At 32.2% G+C, this 20,195-nt stretch overlaps 3 pseudogenes; 2 read left to right on the top strand and 1 right to left on the bottom strand.

Moving 5' to 3' along the window:
- Positions 1–3,082, top strand: part of LOC124887150 — a 6,784-nt pseudogene extending 3,702 nt beyond the window's left edge.
- An 8,829-nt stretch (positions 3,083–11,911) lies between these two features.
- LOC124887149 lies at positions 11,912–17,101 on the bottom strand (annotated as a pseudogene).
- Positions 17,102–17,388: 287 nt separating this feature from the next.
- Positions 17,389–19,701, top strand: LOC107841264 (annotated as a pseudogene).
- The last annotated feature ends 494 nt before the right edge of the window (positions 19,702–20,195 follow it).

The raw sequence follows: 20,195 nt of genomic DNA, 5'->3' as shown, positions 1-20,195 counted from the left end.
GAGATCAAATACATTATGTAAGGTATAACTCTGAAAAGAGGAAGAAGCCGATCTATAAGAAAAATTCCCGCCGCTACCATAGTAACAACATGTATAAGAGCCGAAATAGGAGTAGGCCCCTCCATGGTATCAGGTAACCATACATGAAGGGGGAATTGGGCGGATTTAGCAACTGCACCAAAAAATAAGAGAACAACGCATAAAGTAACAAATAAAAAATTGACCTCATTATTATAAATCAAGTTATTGAATAATTCGAATAAATCCCTAAATTCGAAACTCCCCTTTATCCAATAAGAACCTAAAATTCCTAATAATAAAACAAAATCCCCAACACGATTAGTTACAAAGGTTTTTTGAAAAGCATTTGCCGCAACAAGTCATGTAAATCAAAATCCTATAAATAGATAGGAACACAGACCAACCAATTCCCAAAAAATACAAATTTGTATCAAATTTGAACTAGTAACTAATCCCAACATGGAAGTACTGAAAAAACTCATATAATCAAAAAATCACAAATAGCCTTGATCATGAGCCATATAATTATCACTATAAATAAGAACCATAATTCCAACAGTAGTGATTAATATTAACATAATAGAAGTAAGTGGGTTGATCGAGTATCCGAAGTCTAAAGAAAAATCATTATTAATGATCCAAGACCATACATATTGAGAAAAAGAACTGCTATTTATTTGTTGAATAGACAGGTAGATTGAAAAATCATGACTATGCTTAACAATAAAACACTTTGAAAATCCCACATACGGCGAAAACTTTTTGTTGCCGTTGGAAAAAGAATAAGTCCCTCTCCTATTAACATAGGGACTGGAAGTGGAATGAAAGGTATGATCCACGCATATTCATATGTCTGTTCCATAAAAAAGTTTTGAATTCTTAATTAATTGTTTCCGATTCACCGGATCTTACCTCTTTTGAAAGGAGTCAATAAAAAGTAAAAATATGGACTAACTTAAACTAAATTAAAACTTAAATTGAATTTTCTATTCATATCTTTTGCCTATCTCGATAATGTTTAATTTTAGTATTATAAATTGCGTATTAGAAAGAATTCATTTTGAAAAATAGATGTATTTCACATCTAACTATAACTAACAATGAGAAATTTTATAATGGCAGATCCAAAAAAATGCACTTCGAGATCAAAAAAACGTATTCGTAAAAATATTTGGAAAAGAAAGACATATTGGATAGCATTAAAGGCTTTTTCGTTAGCGAAAGCTATTTCTACTGGGGAGCCAAAATTTTTTTTTTTGGTACGCCAAAAAAAAAGGTAATAAAACGTTAGAATAATTTGAATCAACTTGAAAAAATAATTCAATATATTCTTAAATTATTCAATTATTATCTAATTGAATAATTTAAGGATTTTCCTTTCATATTTGATATTGATTAGTGAGCTAATCAATATGTAATGGAACTCTATTCGCTTTTCTGATTGATATAGAAAATAATAGAATTAGGAAATCCTCTATTTACTATTCACTAAATAATAACTTTTTTTGTTGACAAAAGAATAAAGATCGTTTCTATTCCAAGGTGGGGATTATGATTTTCACCACTGACCTGTTTGTTTGCAGAATTAAATTAAAAAAAAATTATATATTTCGATTCTATTTCCATCTCTCCATATCTAGAGAAGAACGTATATAAAAATCCTTAGTGAAAGTTAAGAACTCATTGAAACTAATTGATTCTATTTTGTAACCTTTGTGTTTTGTCTAACTTTATAACTTTTTATTTTCTCTAAATTATTATATAAACCCCATGTATATCTTGCCCTTAACCCAATAGAGAAAATTGCTTAATGAAATTTTGTATGACTAATTGTCAATTTTGAGCGATGCAAAATAAGTTCTTTTCTTTCTATTTTGTCATCAAAATCCCCTTTTTGTTTTAGATTTATGAAAAATAAATAAATAATGAATTGCTGATTAAACAATGAAAACAAAAACTTTTTGAACTCTATTCCTTAATTGAATATAGAACGGTTTAGTTAAAAGAGTTCGATTCGTGGAAAGCATAAAATATATGAAAGTTCCAAGTTAAATAAAAAAACTAAGACTCTAAACTCAAATATAAAATAATGAACCTTCAACCTCTAAATCCTATTTGAATAACCTTTGATTGTTATTATTCCATTTGAATCATTACTAAACTAAAATAGCTTCTTCAATCTCGATGATTGCTTATTCATAGGCTATTATGAGTTCAAGATAGGCCGCTATGGTGAAATTGGTAGACACACTGCTCTTAGGAAGTAGTGCTAATTCATCTCGGTTCGAGTTCGAGTGGTGGCATACCGTCTTCTAAAAAGGATAAATAGATCTTACAATGAAATCAATTCCCGATTTCCATTTTAGAATTATGTAATTAAGGGACTCTTCTTTTTTAAGTTTTTTATGACATTTTCAACCTTAGAGCATATATCAACTCACATTTCCTTTTCGATCGTTTCAATTGTAATTACAGTTTATTTGATAACCTTTTTAGTCGATGAAATCGTAAAGCTCTACGATTCGTTAGAAAAGGGCATAATAGTTACTTTTTTCTACATAACAGGATTATTAGTTACTCGTTGGATTTCTGTGGGACATTTCCCACTAAGCGATTTATATGAATCATTAATTTTACTTTAGTGGAGCTTTTCCCTTATTCATATAATTCCGTATTTCAAAAAAAAGTTTTAATTTTAAGTAAAATAATGGTGCCAAGAGCTATTTTTACCCAAGGCTTTGTTACTTCAGGTATTTTAACTGAAATACACCAATATAGAATATTAGTACCTGCTCTTCAATCTGAGTGGTTAATAATGCACATAAGTATGATGATATTGGGCTATGCAGCCCTTTTATGTGGATTGTTATTATCAGTAGCACTTCTAGTGATTACATTTCAAAAAAACAGAAAGCTTTTTTGTAAGAGCAATGGTTTTTTAAATGATTCATTTTTCTTGGGTGAAAATGTTTTAGAAAATAATTCGTTTTTTTTTTGCAAAAAATTATTACAGGTCCCAATTGATCCAATAATTGGATTATTGGAGTTATCGGGTTATTAGTTTAGGATTTACTTTTTTAAATATAGGAATCCTTTTGGGAGTGGTATGGGCTAATGAAGTGTGGGGGTCTTATTGGAATTGGGACCCAAAAGAAACTTGGGCATTTATTACTTGGATTGTATTTGTAATTTATTTACATACTCGAACACATAGAAACTTGCGGGGTGCAAATTCTGCAATTGTAGTGTCTATAGGCTTTCTTATAATTTGGATATGCTATTTTGGGGTCAATCTATTAGGAATAGGGTTACATAGTTATGGTTCTTTTCCATCCACATTAATTGAATTCTAGATAAGTTATTACAAATAGAAGAACGGGCGGCACATTGTATGAACCAACATGCGGACCGTGTGAATCATCAATACAATATTTGATTCACATGGGTTTCTACCATATGTAGTTCAATTTCATTGTTTTCACTTAACTTAAGAGTTAAGAGAAGAAAAAAAGAAGACTTTTTTTCATCGTCCAAGAATGGTTTTAAAAACAAACATAGGTTTTTTTATTTCAGTCATCCAAATTATCTATAAAAAAATTAGATAGAATAACTTCGACCTTGTCAATTGCTAATGAAAGAACGAAATCGTGTTATATACCAATACCTATTACGGGTAAAAATATGGAGATTAAAAGAAATAACTCTCGGGGTCCATTAAGAAAAGAATCATTCGGGGCATTAAATAGCTTGTATCCATAGAACATCTGGCGTGACATAGATAATGAATAAATAGGAGTTAATATCATTCCAATTTCCATTACAAAAGTAATTAGTAGTTTTGGAATTAAAAGATATTTTTGGACGGTAATTATTCCAAAAAATATTATCAATTCAGCAACAAAACCACTCATAACTGGTAATGCAAGGGAAGCCATCGAAAAGCTACTAAACATCGTGAAAATTTTTGGCATTGGAATAGCTATTCCGCCCATTTTGTCAAGATAAATAAGGCAGATTCTATCATAAGTTGTTCCCGCCAAGAAAAAAAGTGCAACACCAATAAATCCATGAGAGATTATTTGTAAAAGGTCTCCATTAAGTCCTGTATCGATTAGAGAACTAATTCCTATAATTATGAAACCCATATGAGAGACAGAGGAATAGGCTATTCTTTTTTTTTTTAAATTCTGTTGGCCAAGAGATGTTGAAGCTGCATAGATTATTTGTATTGTACCTATTATCACCAACCAAGGAGAAAATACAGAATGGGCATGAGGTAATAATTCCATATTGATTCTAATTAATCCATACGATCCCATTTTTAATAAGATTCAGGATAGAAGCATACAAGTACTATAATGTGCTTCTCCATGGGTATCTGGTAACCATGTGTGTAGGGGGATAATGGGCAATTTGACAGCAAAAGCAATAAAAAATCTAATATAGAAGATTATTCTAAAACCAAAGGACATGACTGATTAACTGATGTTACAAAATTTAATGTTGGTTTATTAGAAACATATAAAGCAACACCCAAAACTCCCATTAAGAGAAAAACAGAACCCCCCGCCGTGTACAAAATAAATTTTGTAGTTGAGTACAGACATTTCTTTCCTCACCACATGGCTAGAAGTAGATAAACAGGAATTAATTCTAACTCCCACATGATGAAAAAAAGTAAAAGGTCCCGAGACGAAAATGTTCCAATTTGGCCACTGTACATTTCTAACATGAGAAAATGGAATAATCAAGAATCTCGAGTAACTGGCCAAGCCGCCAAAGTCGCTAAGGTAGTGATAAATCCTGTTCATCTATAGATGGGTCCTATAGAAAGTCCATCTATTCCTAATCTCCAATGAAAATCAAAAAAATTGATCTATTTATAATCCTCCACAAGTTGTATTAATGGATTATCCAATTGGAAATGATAACAAAATGCATAAGTCGTTAGAAGGAGTTCTAAAATACATATACATATACATATAGTATACTACCTAATTACCCAATTTCCTTTATGGGAAAGAAAGAAAATTAAAGAACCCACAAATATCGGAAAAACAACAATTATTGTTATCCAAGGAAAATAATTCATAGTAAAGACAAGATACACTTGGACCAAAAAAACCCGTGCTCAAAATATTTTTATTTTCGAGTACAGGTTTGTCGGTAAAAAAATTAAATGGATTCGAGTAGAGTTTTCTTGAACGTATCAATAAGCTAGACCCATACTACGAGTTGTTTCATGCCATAAATAAACTCAGACACTCAAGAAATCTGTTGGACAAGCGGATTCACATCTCTTACAACCAACATAGTCCTCTGTTCGTGGAGCAGAAGCAATTTGTTTAGCCTTACAACCATCCCAAGGTATCATTTCTAATACATCAATGGGGCAGGATCAGACATATTGAGTACATCCTAGAGACGTATCATAAATCTTTACTGAATGTGACATTGGATCTATACGTTTTTGAATGTTATAAATTTTCGATCTAGTAAACTTAGAAACGAATTATATATTTAGATACAAGATGAATCAATGAGTTATCATAATTTTCTAATCAACCCCCTTTGGGATTGGTTTATGAAATATGAGAGAGGCCAAAAATACTTTGATTTCTTATGTTTTGCAAATAAGATCATACCTTACGTAGCAAACATGCTAATTAAAATTGATTTATCAATATTAGAATCTAGATGATTAATACTAATTATTCAACAAATTTGATTGGTTGATACGAGTTGATTTTCTGTTATGGTAAATTGATGAAACAATAGCCAGTCCAATGGCTGCTTCAGAAGCTGCAATAGCTATAACAAAAATTGAGAAAATGTCTCCTTTTAATTGATGATTATAAAAAAAAATCAGAAAATATTACAAAATTTATATTAACCGCATTCAATATAAGTTCAAGACACATAAGGGCTCTAACCATATCTTGACTTGTGATCAATCCATAGATACCGATAAAAATAAATAGGCACTCAAAATAAGTACATGCTCGAGAATCATTAAACAACTCCTTATCAATCTCGACTCCTTTCAATATGAACAACAATTCAACCAATTTAATTGACTAGTATATAACAAGTATGGAACAACGAAATATATTGATACTAGATTGACCTAAAGTCTTTCTATTTATACAGCTGAAATTCAAATAGAATTGAAGGAAAATAAATGTGATAAGACAAGAACAAAATTTTATTTGAATTTCAAGTTTTAATAGAAATTTTTTATTGCAGAGCTACAACAATTGCACCTATTAAAGCAACTAAAAGGATTATTGAAATAATTTCAAATGGAAGAAAAAAATCTATTGATAAATGAATTCCAATTTGTTGACTATTACTTAGAAAATCTTGCTCTATAATTTGGTTTGATCTTGTAGTCCAAATAATACCGTGCTATGACGTATCTAAAATAGTAGTAATTAGTGAAATAAAAAGACTTATACAAACCATTGAAGTAATTCCATATTCTACGGTCCAAAGATGAAAATCTTTGTAATATTCTGAACCATTCATGAACATCATAACAAAAATGATTAAAATATTTATAGCTCCTACGTAAATAAGTAGCTGCGCAACAGCTACAAAATAGGAGTTAGATAGAATATAGAATAATGATGTACAAAAAAGAACCAACCCCAAGGAAAAGGAAGAATAAATTGGATTGGGAAGTAATACCACTCCTAGACCCCCTAATATAAAACCCGATACTAGAAAGACTAAAAGAAAATCATGTATTGGTTCAGATAAATTCATTTTTTATAAAAATCAAAAACGAAGAATTTCATGACTTTATTGACCTGACCAGGAAAAAAGAAGTTTTTCTATTTTTTATGATACTTTTAAATTGTTAATTAAGTGAAATTGTAATGGGTATGAATTGACGTAGATTTTTTTATTTTATTGGACCACTATCAATTCTTTATTTTTCGAAAGAGTAGTTTAAACCTATCTATTTTTTATATCATTTATCTACTTTAAAACCATTACTATTTATAATATAGAAATTCATTTTGTTTTCAATATAAATTAAGCTAGGAGTCTCATTAAGCAACCACTAGTTTGAATTGACCAAGAAAAAATCTTATTCTTTTAGATACGAACTAAGCCTTCGTAATTTGTAATTTTTTTCAAATCAAATTAGGGATTTATTCAGTGTTTATTTGAAGTAAATTCGAAATTGTTCGAATTGTGTAATCATCAATTACTGACATTGGTAAGCGACCCATAGCGATTTGATTATAATTTAATTCGTGATGATCATAAGTAGAAAGTTCATATTCTTCGGTCATTGATAAACAATTTGTTGGGCAATACTCAACGCAATTACCACAGAATATACAGATTCCAAAATCAATACTGTAATTAAGCAATCGTTTATTTTGAATATCAGTTTCCAACTTCCAATCAAAAATGGGTAAATCTATAGGACATACACGAGCACATACTTTACAAGCAATGCATTTATCAAATTCAAAGTGTATTTGGCCTCGGAAATGTTCCGGTGCGATCAATTTTTGTAGGGGTATTGAATAGTTATAGGTAAACGATTTGCGTGGGATAGGGTACTCATGAAACCTTGGCCGATGTATCTGGCGGCTCGTATTATTTGTTGACCATAATTTATGAATTCAGTTATCATGGGAAGCATATTTAGAATATCTATAAAAAAGATTTTATGCTTGTTTCTTTCTCTTGTTTGAGACAAGTCGTGAATCTAGAATATTGTGGTCTTTTACGGTGAAAGAAGTTGGGACAAGCTTGTCAATAATAGATTACCTAGAGAAATAGGTAAAAGAAATTTCCACCCAAGATTTAATAGTTGGTCCATTCTCAGCCTTGGTAAAGTCCATCTTGTTACAATAGGAATGAACAAAAAAAAAAAAAAGTTTTGACTAATGTGATAAAGATACCAATTAGTGTTCCAAAGACTTTACCCCTTTTACTTATGCCAAATAGCTCAGGAATGAATATGTACAGAATAGAAAGATTTCAACCTCCCAAGTAAAGAACTGTTACAAATAATTAAGAAACTAGTAGATTTAGATATGAAGCAATGTAAAATAAACCAAATTTGATACCTGAATATTCGGTTTGGCACCCTGCTACTAATTCTTCTTCTGCTTCTAGTAAATCAAAAGGTAATCTTTCACACTCGGCTAGAGAAGAAATTAGAAAAATGATAAACCCGATGGGTTTACACCACAAATTCCACCCCCAAAAACCATATTTTGAATGCGCTTGCACTATATCAACTGTACTTAAACTGTTAGATAATCATAGTCGATGATAACATCACTGTTCCCATCGCTATTACAGAACTGTACGTGAGATTTTCACCTCATACGATTCCTCAGAGGTCACAAATAAATCTAAGGGCCCTTTCCTACTATTTATCTTGATATGTTTGTCAGATAGAGTCAAAATCTATCCTAAGGTCCTAAGTTAGACCAATGGAATTCTGTCTTCTATATTTAAAACTAATAAATAAGTGCTTCTGAACTGATCTCATCTTTTAAGAATTTTAATTTTTCTTTGTTGATTAAAAACCTAATCATTAAATAAAATGCGCTTTATAGCAATATCCTATATACATTTTAACTTCAAATTTTCAATTACGAAAAAAATTACAGAGTCCATTAGTTCATGAATCATGACAAAAATTTTCTTTCTCTGAATCAAAATCAAAATTTAATTATGGGAAAGAAGGAATAAAAAAAAAGGCATCCCCCCTTTTTGCTTTTGCAATTTGATTCTTTTCTTTCTATTTCGATTTATTTTATTTCATTCCTATTCTCCTTTCTCAGAAAAGGGCCTTTCTTTAACCAAAGTAAAAGATTACTTTGTTTTTGATAGTTATTTACTTACTAAGTGGATAGGAACATACTCTGGATCAGAATCATGTGGAGTACTTCTTGATCATTTCTACGAACGCAATGCCCCAATTCGAATTCCTTTTATGTACAAAAATATCCTCATGGATAACTTCCATAATCTCAATTACTAATCCTTTGTGTATGTTGGTCTTCCTAACCATCCACTCATTTTTGCTTTCAACCTCTCGTTGTGGAAATCCATCTATGGTAATAGAAAGTAAAAACACCATAAAGTTGATACAGTTGATCTTTCGAACCCGCTTCAAGCTATCATGACAATTCATCAATCTTGGGATAAAAAATCTCTCTTGCGTATGTTTACTTTTTTTACCATTTGATCTTTGTACATAGGAAATGAGACTCAACCTTTTTACTGCAAATTTAGAAGCCATTTTCTTTCACTCATATAGCTATCTGGTTTAGTTCATCAACTCAAATACTGAAGAAAAATTAAAATATATATAGTCAATCAAATATTTTTATCCTTGTTTCTAGAAAAAAAGAATTAGGAGAAATTTTAGGTCTCACCAAATCACACGTAGAGATATTGATAACATACATAGAGCTAATGGTATTTCATAACTAATAAATTGGGTAGCTTCCCGTAAACCACCTAAAATGGAATATTTATTATTTGATCCATATCCCGATATAAGAACTCTAACGGGAGCAATACTTGAAATGGCAATCCATAAAAAAAATATCAATACGAAGATCGGCTAGAACAAGGTGATCGCCAAATGGAATTACTGAATAACTTAAAAATATAGATATTACTGCTATGGATGTTCCGATACTAAATAAACGAGTATCTCTTGTAGATGGAATAAGGTTCTCTTTCAAAAGTAGTTTTGTCCCATCTACTAAAGCTTGAAGAATTCCTAAAGGGCCGACATATTTAGGTCTGATATGCTGTTGTATTCCAACAAATATTTCTCTTTCTAACCAAACAATTACTAGTACACCTATTATGATTCCTAACACAAGAGTCAAAATAGGGAAAAGCATCCATATGATCCGATAGGCTTCTTTTAATGATTCCAATTTGGAAAAAGTATTGATACTCTCTATTTCTGTTGTATCAATTATCATTTCAACGATCAACTTCTCCCATAATGATTTCTATGCTACCTAGTATTTTCATAATATCAGCCAATTTCATTCTTTTAACTAACTGAGGAAGAATTTGCAAATTGATAAAACCTAGTGGGAAAATTTTCCATTTCCAAGGAAAAACGCTTTGATCTTCTATGATAAAAATTCCCAATTCTCATTTTTGGGCTTCAACTCTCACATAAAGTTCTTGTTTCGACAATTCAAAAGTTGGAGAAGGTATTTTACTAATAAACTGGTTTTTAAAATCATTCCATTCAGGATCTTTTAATTTGTCAAAATGTCAGATTTCTAAATTTTCGTAAGTCCCTCCTGGAATTCCTTTCAGAGCCTGTTGAATAATCTTTATGGATTATGTCTTTTCACTGATTTGTACTAAATAAAAAGCTAATAAATCCCTTTCTCATTGCCATTGAACCTGCCAATCAAATTTGTCGTAAGGCTCATAATGATCAACTTTACGAAGATCCCATTCTATTCCTCAATCTCGTAGCATTGGTCCCGATAAAACCCAATTTAATGCCTTGTCTTACCCAATAATGCGTATGCCTTCAACTCATTCTAAAAAAATAGGATTCCGGGTAATAAGTTTTTGATACTCAGCAACCCCTGTTAAAAAATAATCACAAACATCCAAACATTTATCTACCCAGCTATAGGGTAGATCGGCAGCCACTTCTCCAATACGAAAATAATTATGCTCATTCGTATACTGGTAATAGCTTTGAATAGGTCATATATCAATTCTCTTTCTCAAAAAATATAGAAGAAATGGGTCTGCGCACCAATATCCGCCATAAAAGGACTGAGCCATAACAATTGAGAAGTGATCTGACTCAACTCCAACATAATGACACTGATATAGCTAGCCCTTTTAGGTACTTGAATATTGCCTAATAGTTCGGGTCCATTTATGGTTATTGCTTCTGTGAACATATTGGCTAAATAATCCCAACGTGTTACATAAGGTAAATATTGTATAATAGTTCAGTTTTCCGCAATTTTCTCCATCCCTCTATGTAAATAACCCAATATTGGTTCACAGTCGACAACATCTTCACCATCTAGTGTAATGATGAGTCAAAGGACACCGTGCATTAATGGGTACTGAGGCACCATATTGACTATCATGAGGTCTTTTCTTGTAGTTGGTGCAGTCATAAGTTTTTTAACTATTCATTCTTCAATGAATTACTGAAAGTGAAAAGAAGTTCATCAAAATTTAATCGAAACATATAAGTCAAAACGAAGTGACTCTTCAAATTAATCAAATTAACAAGTTCTTTATAACATACTCTATTTTCTTTTGCCAAGTAAGCTAGCAGTCGTTGACGTTTTCCCAAAATTTTCTTCAAACCTCTCTTCGATAAATAGTCTTTTTTGTGAAATTCTAAATGTGAAGTAAGTCTCCATATCTTATTGGTGAAATTGAATACTTGAAATTCAATAGATCCTCTCTTTTCTTCTTGAGAAATAACTGAAATGACAGAATTTTTTACCATAAATGAATTTCCCCTTTCTTTATTTTACAGATATGGATTTTATCGAATTTTATTGATCAGTAATAATAATGCCAATAATTTGAACATGGTATATAGACTTAATTTCTTTATGAACCCCAAATTTTATCAATTTCAATAAATTAATCAAATTTTAAATTTGATTCACATAGGAATCCAAAAAGAAAAAGTTGGTAGGCACGTTTTTTTCATTCACAAAAGCAAAAAATTTAAACCTAAAATCCAAAAATGAAGAAAATTCTTTTGATTCATTTCTATATCTAATAGATACCTTAGTGATTTAGTATCGTCTACTTGAATTAGATTCGAATGAGATGTAAGACAAGACATGTGTGCATTTGTTTTCTTTCAGATACTCTATACGAGATAGGGTATATAGTAATATCAATTAATTTTCAATCGTGGATACATATATATCCTTAAGATACTGAAACGGCTACCATTGTTGGTACCAAACCAATAACGATTTATACAAGATAAATCTTCTAATCGATAATTAGGTCAAAGAAAGAACTTTAATTTAATTAATTCATTTTTATCTTTATAAAGAGGTTTTCCTTCATCCAAAAATTTACTCCAGTTTTTTACATTAGTTTCATTGGAAAATACTAAATTTCTATTTACGCCATTCCAATTCAAAAAATTAAAAAAACTTTGAATTCTCAATTCTCTACGACATCTAGACTATAAAATATTTTCAGGAACAAGCAAATCAAAAAGATTATTGTTTGTATTTATTCTTTGAGTTTGAGGTTGCAGAATGAATTCATCAAAAAAAATTTTATCAACATATCTTTGGTCTCAGTATCTTTGATTAGTTTGGTGTTTACTTTTATGAACCAATGAAATACCTACGGTTTGATACATAATAAATTGTCCATTATTTTTTTACAGACAATTGAATAGATTCGATAATCAATAACCCCTTCTTCATCAATTCTGTAAGAGGTAAATTCGCCTGAATCAGCATTATATCCAAACTCATTTCTCTCCTTTGAATTGACGATATAACAATTTTGTTTGGGTTTATCAGTCGAAGCAAGAGTCAATATACCTTTACATTTTTGATTATTCTTTGATTCAAAGTATTGTTCCATCTCAATTGAAAAAGAAATAACATTTCAAGAACAAATCTAGTTCTACTTCTTTGTTGCTTTTGTATTGTTTTTTATTTTTTACCCTTCTTTGTGTTTGATTCTGCATAATCTTTTTCAAGATCGTTTTGATGTTTTGAGAAAACAGGGCCCAAATTTCCTTTGTTTTCTATATTAATCCACGCTCTCTTTTTCCTTCACTTGCGGGTTCTTTTGCTTCTTGAATTCGATTCTTTAATTTTTTAATTGATGATAGAAAAAAAAAAAATTTTAATTGATATTTTGATTTTTACTAACATTTTCATTTGTATTCAAATTTAAAAGAAGTAATTTGCTTGGTATAATCCACAGATATATTTTATATACATTATAAAGTAGTACAAATTCTGGGAAGAACCAAAATTCCATATCCAATATGGGACGATTAAATATTTTTTCATTCATTTCCATCCAATCAAAAAAGTCTTTTTTCAATTTTTTTTTTTAGTTTTTTTTTGGATTTTAATGAGTTGTAATATAAAAAAAGTCCTTTTTTCTTAATTATTTCATAATTATTAATATCAATTTTAGTATGTCTATTACTGTTGGTATCGATCATAACCCAGGCCTCAATATCTCCTTTTTGTCTAACAGAAAAATGGAGAATTTTCCAATCAAAATATTTTCTATATTTTCTATCGAGATTTCTTTCTATATGTAGATGTAGAAGATTGTCTTTTACTAGATAATTATTGATAAGAAGATTGTCGGGCATATCAAAAGAGTTGTGTTTGGGTGTGTTGGAATTATAAGAAATTTCAAAGTTCTTATTTACTTGAAAGGGTAATCTAGAAATAAATGAGTAACTTTTATTTTCATAATTAATCAATTTATATGATAAACGATCACATCTATAACTTTTTTTAAAATTATCTTTTTGGTTGGATAATGAATAGAGTTCAGAATTATTTTCTTTTTTTGTAATGATTTAATTGGTCTTTTTCATATGAATTCCATTTGTTTAAGTTTCTATTTTTATTTTGAGCCATACAACTTTGATTAACCCTAGTTCTCCATTTTTTTGACATTAATCTAGACCATCTAATCTTAGATAAATCGTATTGATAATGTCTTTTTAACCAGTTTTTTCACTGATTGATTCTATAACTTTGAGGTTTTTTATGTTTTAATTCAAAATTAAATATTCCTAGTGTTCTAAAATAGTCCTTTATTTTAGTCTTAAGGAAAAAAAGACGTTCTGTTATATTGAAGAACAAATTTAAATTTAGACAAATTAATAACTTGGGTTTGTGATAATTTGTAAAATACATATGCTTGTGACAAGTAGGATAAATAAAAAAAACAATGTGAATTTTTCTTACTAATATTATAAATATTATAAAGTGACTTTTTTATAGTCGAAATAAAGATAAAGTTAATTTTATTTTTATTATTAATTTTTTCTTGATTTATTTCATTATTGAAAATGTATTTCTCAATCAATTTCTTTGTTGATTTAAGCATTTCTTTGTTGATTTAAGACGGAGTTGTGTATTAATTCTTGTAATATCAGTGATAGATAAAAATAGATCGATGTATAATCTTTGAATGAATAATTTTCTAAAATAATGGAATTGACATATTAATCGAGTATTTTTTTTTTAATATTTGAAAAATATTTTTTGGCGATTTAGGACTAATGTCTATTTCTGGAGTTACTTTGTTTTTCTCTTTTGTAATTCTTTCTATTTGATTTTTTATTATACTTGTTCTATCAGTCAAATCCTTCATTTTGGTTTCTATCAGTGAAGAATTTGGCCAATTTCCAGATTCAATTTGACTAAATAATTCATTAATTATTTGATTACTAATTATATAATCTTTTTTTTTTCATTTCATTCGATTCAGATATTTCTTTGAATCTAAATAATACAATTGAATTTATGTTTGAAAGTTCTTTTTTTATTTTTTTAAGAAATAGAATATTTTTTATAAGCCATTTTTTGGTTTCTTTTGAAACTCTTCGAAATAATTTTGTTTTTCCTATTAAAACTTTTTGAGTTATAGTAATTTTCCAATTTTTTTTTTGAGTTCCTTAAAAATGGGCTCAAAAAATGAAGGGCACTTTCGGGGAGAACCAAAGAGAAGTTCATCTTCCTTTCCCAAAACTGTTATAAAACAAAAATCATCTTTTTGTTTTTCTTTTTCATCAGCTTACATGGGAGGGGTACAGTTTAGATATATGCCAAGGTTTCAGACAAAAAGGAAATAAAATCTTGATCTGAATCCCATCGCTCAACCAATTTTGTTGAAATTCTATTTCTGATAATTGAACACTATTATAAGTACATTTATTATGCATTTCTCTATTCCATTCCTGCAAATCCTCAGACCATTTAGGAAGTTGCAAGAATCACATACGCCCGAGATTTTTGGCTATTATCAATGAAGGTAATACAACATATTTTTGAAGAATTAATTGAGTTATTAACATGTAACCTCTTATTATTTGCATACAAAGAATGTTATCCCAGGCTTCTGCTATCGCTAGTCGTGCTTTTTTCTTTCTGGTGTTCTTCTTTTTTTGCCCTTTTCTTTTTTCTCTTCTCGTTTTATTTGTTCTTCTTTAGACTCTAGAATCTTAAATTCTACCTCTTTACCTGTCTAATTTCGAAAAATTGGTTTAATTAGTCCAGAGATATCAAAAGAAAAAAGACGAGGGAAGGAGGGGAGGAGGCGGGGGTTATTCTGTCGATAAGAAGGGGGAATGCGCATTTTCTTGAAATAGTTTCCAAATAACTGTTTTTTGCCTTTGATCCCGCATAGAGCCTGCAATGATACCTCACCTAAAATCGGATTGTTGTGAATAGATTATTAAAGACACTTCCTCATTGGTTTCATCAGGATCCTTTTTCTCGTTGTTGGCAGTAAAAATAACATGTTTGAATTTTCTTAAACGAATTTGATTATCTACTGATAGGTCATCTTTAAATTTACCCAATTGTTGGTCCAATTAGGTGATTAATTTACATGACCAGTGAGGTTTTTTTTTACTGATTTTTTTATTCCAATCAATTTGTTTCCAGCTTTTGTCTCATTAGGATCAATTGCGTTGAATACAAATTTTAAAAATTTAGTTCTTTTTTCTAAATTTGTTCTTACCTGTTCTTGATCTGAAAATAAAGAAAGGTCTTTCAAATTTAAACTCAATTTTGGTTCATTACCAAATTCATTGATTAAAGTTAAGAACTCGTCAATTTCTGTTGATAATGATTTTTTATCAATCATATCCACTTTTTGTTCAAATTCTTGGTAATCGGTATTCGGAAGAAAGATAGTATGAATCCTATTTAGTCTAACTCTTTCTTTCAATTTTTCTAGCGAATTATTGTTTATGATTGAAGGTGAAACCCCTTTTTTGATTGTTCTTCGATATTGTCCATTTAACAAAGGATCGTACATTTTAGGAATGTATTCTTTTTTAGTATCATCATTACACAATCTAGTAGAAAGAGATTCCTTTTCTAGAACTTCAAGTCGATTTAAAAATTCCTTATTCAGATTATTACTTTTTTCTTTGTTGGTAGAAACCCACTGATTGTCGAGTTCATGAGGGAGCATTTTTTGGAGTGACAATAGGGGTATCATTTTTTTTTATCATTTTCCAAAAAGTTGATAAACTTGGAGGGTATGTAAAAGATATTCTTTGTTTTCCATCACTTTTACATGTGTCAAAAAAATATTGTGACATTTCAGTTCGTATGGCTTGGTCAAATCGATTATTCTTTATGCAGAGAAATGGTCGATTCCACTGATTATAATCAAACAAAATACTCATAAGAGGTTTTTGAAACTCGAAGAGTTCTTGATTTTCATTTTTGTTATCAAGCAATTGCAATTTAAAATTTTTTGGATTATCCGTGTTATTATTATTTTTATTCAGATAAGAATATTTTTTATCATAAATTTCACAATTACCAGTATTAATATTTTTATAGCCTCTTTCCGTAAGATGAGAGTGGAATTTATACTTTATTTTGTCCTTTCCATTTACTCAAATTTCTTCTATCTCATTGATTTTGTCCGAATCCAACCCTTCTTTCAAAAAAGGGGAAGAAGAAGGATAAGGATCTTCTTCAGTGGATCCCTCTTGAAAAAGGGAAGGAGAAGGATAAATATCTTTTTCAGTGGATCCCTCTTGTTCCTGTTTATTCCCCTTCATTTCGGAAGTAGCTTCTACATCTCTTTCTACCTAACTTTCCTCCTTTTCTTCTATTTTTGAGGCCTCTTTCAATTTCTTAGCTTCTTTCAGTTTCTTTGTAAGAATGAGTGAGGGTATTTTGACTAAATAGTAGACACAGGTAATAAATAAGAGAATACTAATAATTGCTCTGCTATTTTTCCTAAGCCTGGCTGAGGAAGAGTTATGGGGAATAAAACAAAAAAATATGCAGATCGGGCATACTATGTGTAATGATTCCCCCATTCACGATAAATAAAAAAGAGAAAAATAAAAGCCATTCCATTTCGACAAAAGACCCACACCTAAGATCCATATCTTTTGGTTTTCTATCCCGATCATGATTTTCCTTCCCCTAGATGGAAAGGTACTTCCCTTTTAGGCCGGTTGTGGGCGAAGAGGGATTCGAACCCCTAACACCGTGCTCTAATCCTCTGAGCTACAGGCCCCACCCCATCTCCACTGGATCTGTTCCCATGAGTACCCTAAAAAAATGAACCTTTTCTCTCCCCAGCTATTTTGGGTTAAGAAGATGTAAAAGTGCGTTCATCTCTATAAGAAGGGTGCGTTCCGAGGTGTAAAGTGTGAGAGAAGGGATGTCACAATTAGGGTTTTGAATAAAAGGACCTTTTGATTTTTCTTTTGATTTTTTATTTTTATTTTTTGTTTTCATATTGAATAAGAATGAGAGGTGTTAAGCTTTTTATCATCCTGGCGTCGAGCTATTTTTATGTAGGACCTCCCCTACAGTATCATCACTATAATAGAGTTTAACCACCAAGTTCGAGATGGATTGGTGTGGTTCCTCTATGCCTAGAACACTAGAATATCAAACCATGAACAAAGAAAGGCATGAGAGAAAAGCATATTAACTAATGATTGTGAGGTGCCAATTCTTGATTGGAGGGGACAACAAATGCCTATTCCCTTCCATCCCTTATATAGATAGAGAGGGGGGCAGAGTTTTTGGTTTTTTTATATTGTCAAAGATTTGAACAATAAAAATAGATGGCGAGTGGCTGATCAAATTGATCAGGTCATGTAGGAACAAGGTTCAAGTCTACCGGTCTGTTAGGATGCCTCAGCTTTATACATCACTACACTTCCACTTGACACCTATTGTAATGATGAACGGCTCATCTCGCAGTAACCTTCTCTTGAATTCTCAAAAAAACTTCTGTTGCTCTATCCCCGCAGGGGCAGAGAACCCATCGCTATCTCGGCTGTGCTACCGGAAGCTCTAGGGAAGTCAGAATAGGAGAGCACTCATCTTGGGGTGGGCTTACTACTTAGATGCTTTCAGCAGTTATCCGCTCCGCACTTGGCTACCCAGCATTTACCGTGGGCAAGATAACTGGTACACTAGAGGTGAATCCTTTCTAGTCCTCTCGTACTAGGGAAAGGTCCTCTCAATGCTCTAACTCCCATACTGGATATGGACCGAATTGTCTCACGACATTCTGAACCCAGTTCACGTACCACTTTAATGGGTGAACAACCCAACCCTTGGAACATACTACAGCCCCAGGTGGCAAAGAGCCAATATCAAGGTGCCAAAACTTCCCGTCGATGTGAGATCTTGGGGAAGATCAACCTGTTATCCCTAGAGTAACTTTTATCTGTTGAGCGATGACACTCTCACTTGCCACTATTGGATCACTAAGGTCGACTTTTGTCCCTACTGGACGGGTGGGTTTTGCAGTCAAGATCCCTTCTGCCTTTGCACTCGAGGGCCAATCTTCGTCCACAATAAGGAAACCTTTTCACCCTATCGTTACCTTTTGGGAGGCCTACTCCCCATAGAAATTGTCTACTTGAGACTGTCCCTTAGCCCGTAGGTCCTGACACAAGGTTAGAATTCTAGCCCTTCCAAAGTGGAATCTCACTGATGGCTAGAGTCCCCCGGAAGGAGGACTTCTTCTCCTTCCACCTAAGCTACGTAGGAAAGGAATAAAGCTAATCCCAGCGAATAGTGAAGCTCATAGGGTCTTTCTATCCAGGTGCAGGTAGTCCGCATCTTCATAGGCATATCTATTTCACTAAGACTCTCTCTGAGATAGTGCCCAGATTATTACGCCTTTCGTGCGGGTCGGAACTTACCCGAGAAGGAATGTTCCTACCTTAGGACCATTATAGTTACGACCTTCGTTCACTGGGGATTCGGTCACCAGCTCTCCTATCATCAGGTCACCAACTTCCTTGACCTTTCGACACTGGGTAGGCGTCAGCCCTCATACATGGTCTTACAACTTTGCGGAGACCTATGTTTTTGGTAAACAGTCGCCCGATCCTGGTCACTACGACCCCCTTTATGAGGTGAAGAGGTACCCCTTCTCCTAAAGTTATGGGACTATTTTTCCTAGTTCCTTAAAGAGATTTATCTCGCGCCCTTAGGTATTCTCTACCTACCCACCTATGTCAGTTTTGGGTACAGGTACCCTCTTGTTTAAAGCCGTTCAATCTTTTCCTGGGGGTATGGCATGGGTTACTTCAGCATCGTAGCACCTGGTATTCGGACATTGGGTCGAGGCATTTTATCTACCCCTTCTTACCCTGAAAAAAGGGTAGGGACACCTTATGTTCTTGAACCGATAACCATCTTTCAGCTAACCTAGACTTCTCCATCCCTCGGGATCAACAAGGGGTAGTATAGGAATATTCACCTGTTGTCTATCGACTATGCCTTTTGGCCTGATCTTAGGCCATGACTCACCTCCGTGGATGAACTTTGCGGAGGAACCCTTAGGTTTTTAGGGCATTGGATTCTTACCAATGTTTGTGTTACTCAAGCCGATAGTCTTGCTTCTACTTTGTCCACCACCACTTGTACGGAGGCTTTCCTCTAAGGCTGAACGCTCCCCTACCGATGTATTTTTACACCCCACATCTTTGACAGATCGCTTAGCCCCGTTCATCTTCGGCGCAAGAGTGCTCGATCAGTGAACTATTATGCACTCTTTCAAGGGTGGGTGCTTCTAGGAAAACCTCCTGGCTGTCTTCGCACCCCTACCTTCTTTATCACTGAGCGGCCATTTAGGGGCCTTAGATGGTGATCTGAGCTGTTTCCCTCTCGATGATGAAGCTTATCCCCCATCGTCTCACTAGCCGACTTTGACTCCTCTTTTTTTATTTTAAGGCCATACCTAGTATTCAGAGTTTTTCTTACTTTGGTACCACTCTTTCAGCCCACAGTAAAATAGTGCTTTACCTCTAGATGTCTAGTCAACTATTGTGCCTCAACTCATTTCGGGGAGAACCAGCTAGCTCTAGGTTCGAGTGACATTTCACCCCTAACCACAATTCATTCGCTAATTCTTCAACATCAGTCGGTTCAGGCCTC

Source organism: Capsicum annuum, chromosome 9 (assembly GCF_002878395.1).
Source record: "Capsicum annuum cultivar UCD-10X-F1 chromosome 9, UCD10Xv1.1, whole genome shotgun sequence".
NCBI lineage: Eukaryota > Viridiplantae > Streptophyta > Magnoliopsida > Solanales > Solanaceae > Capsicum > Capsicum annuum.
This window is presented reverse-complemented; position numbering and strand designations above follow the sequence as displayed.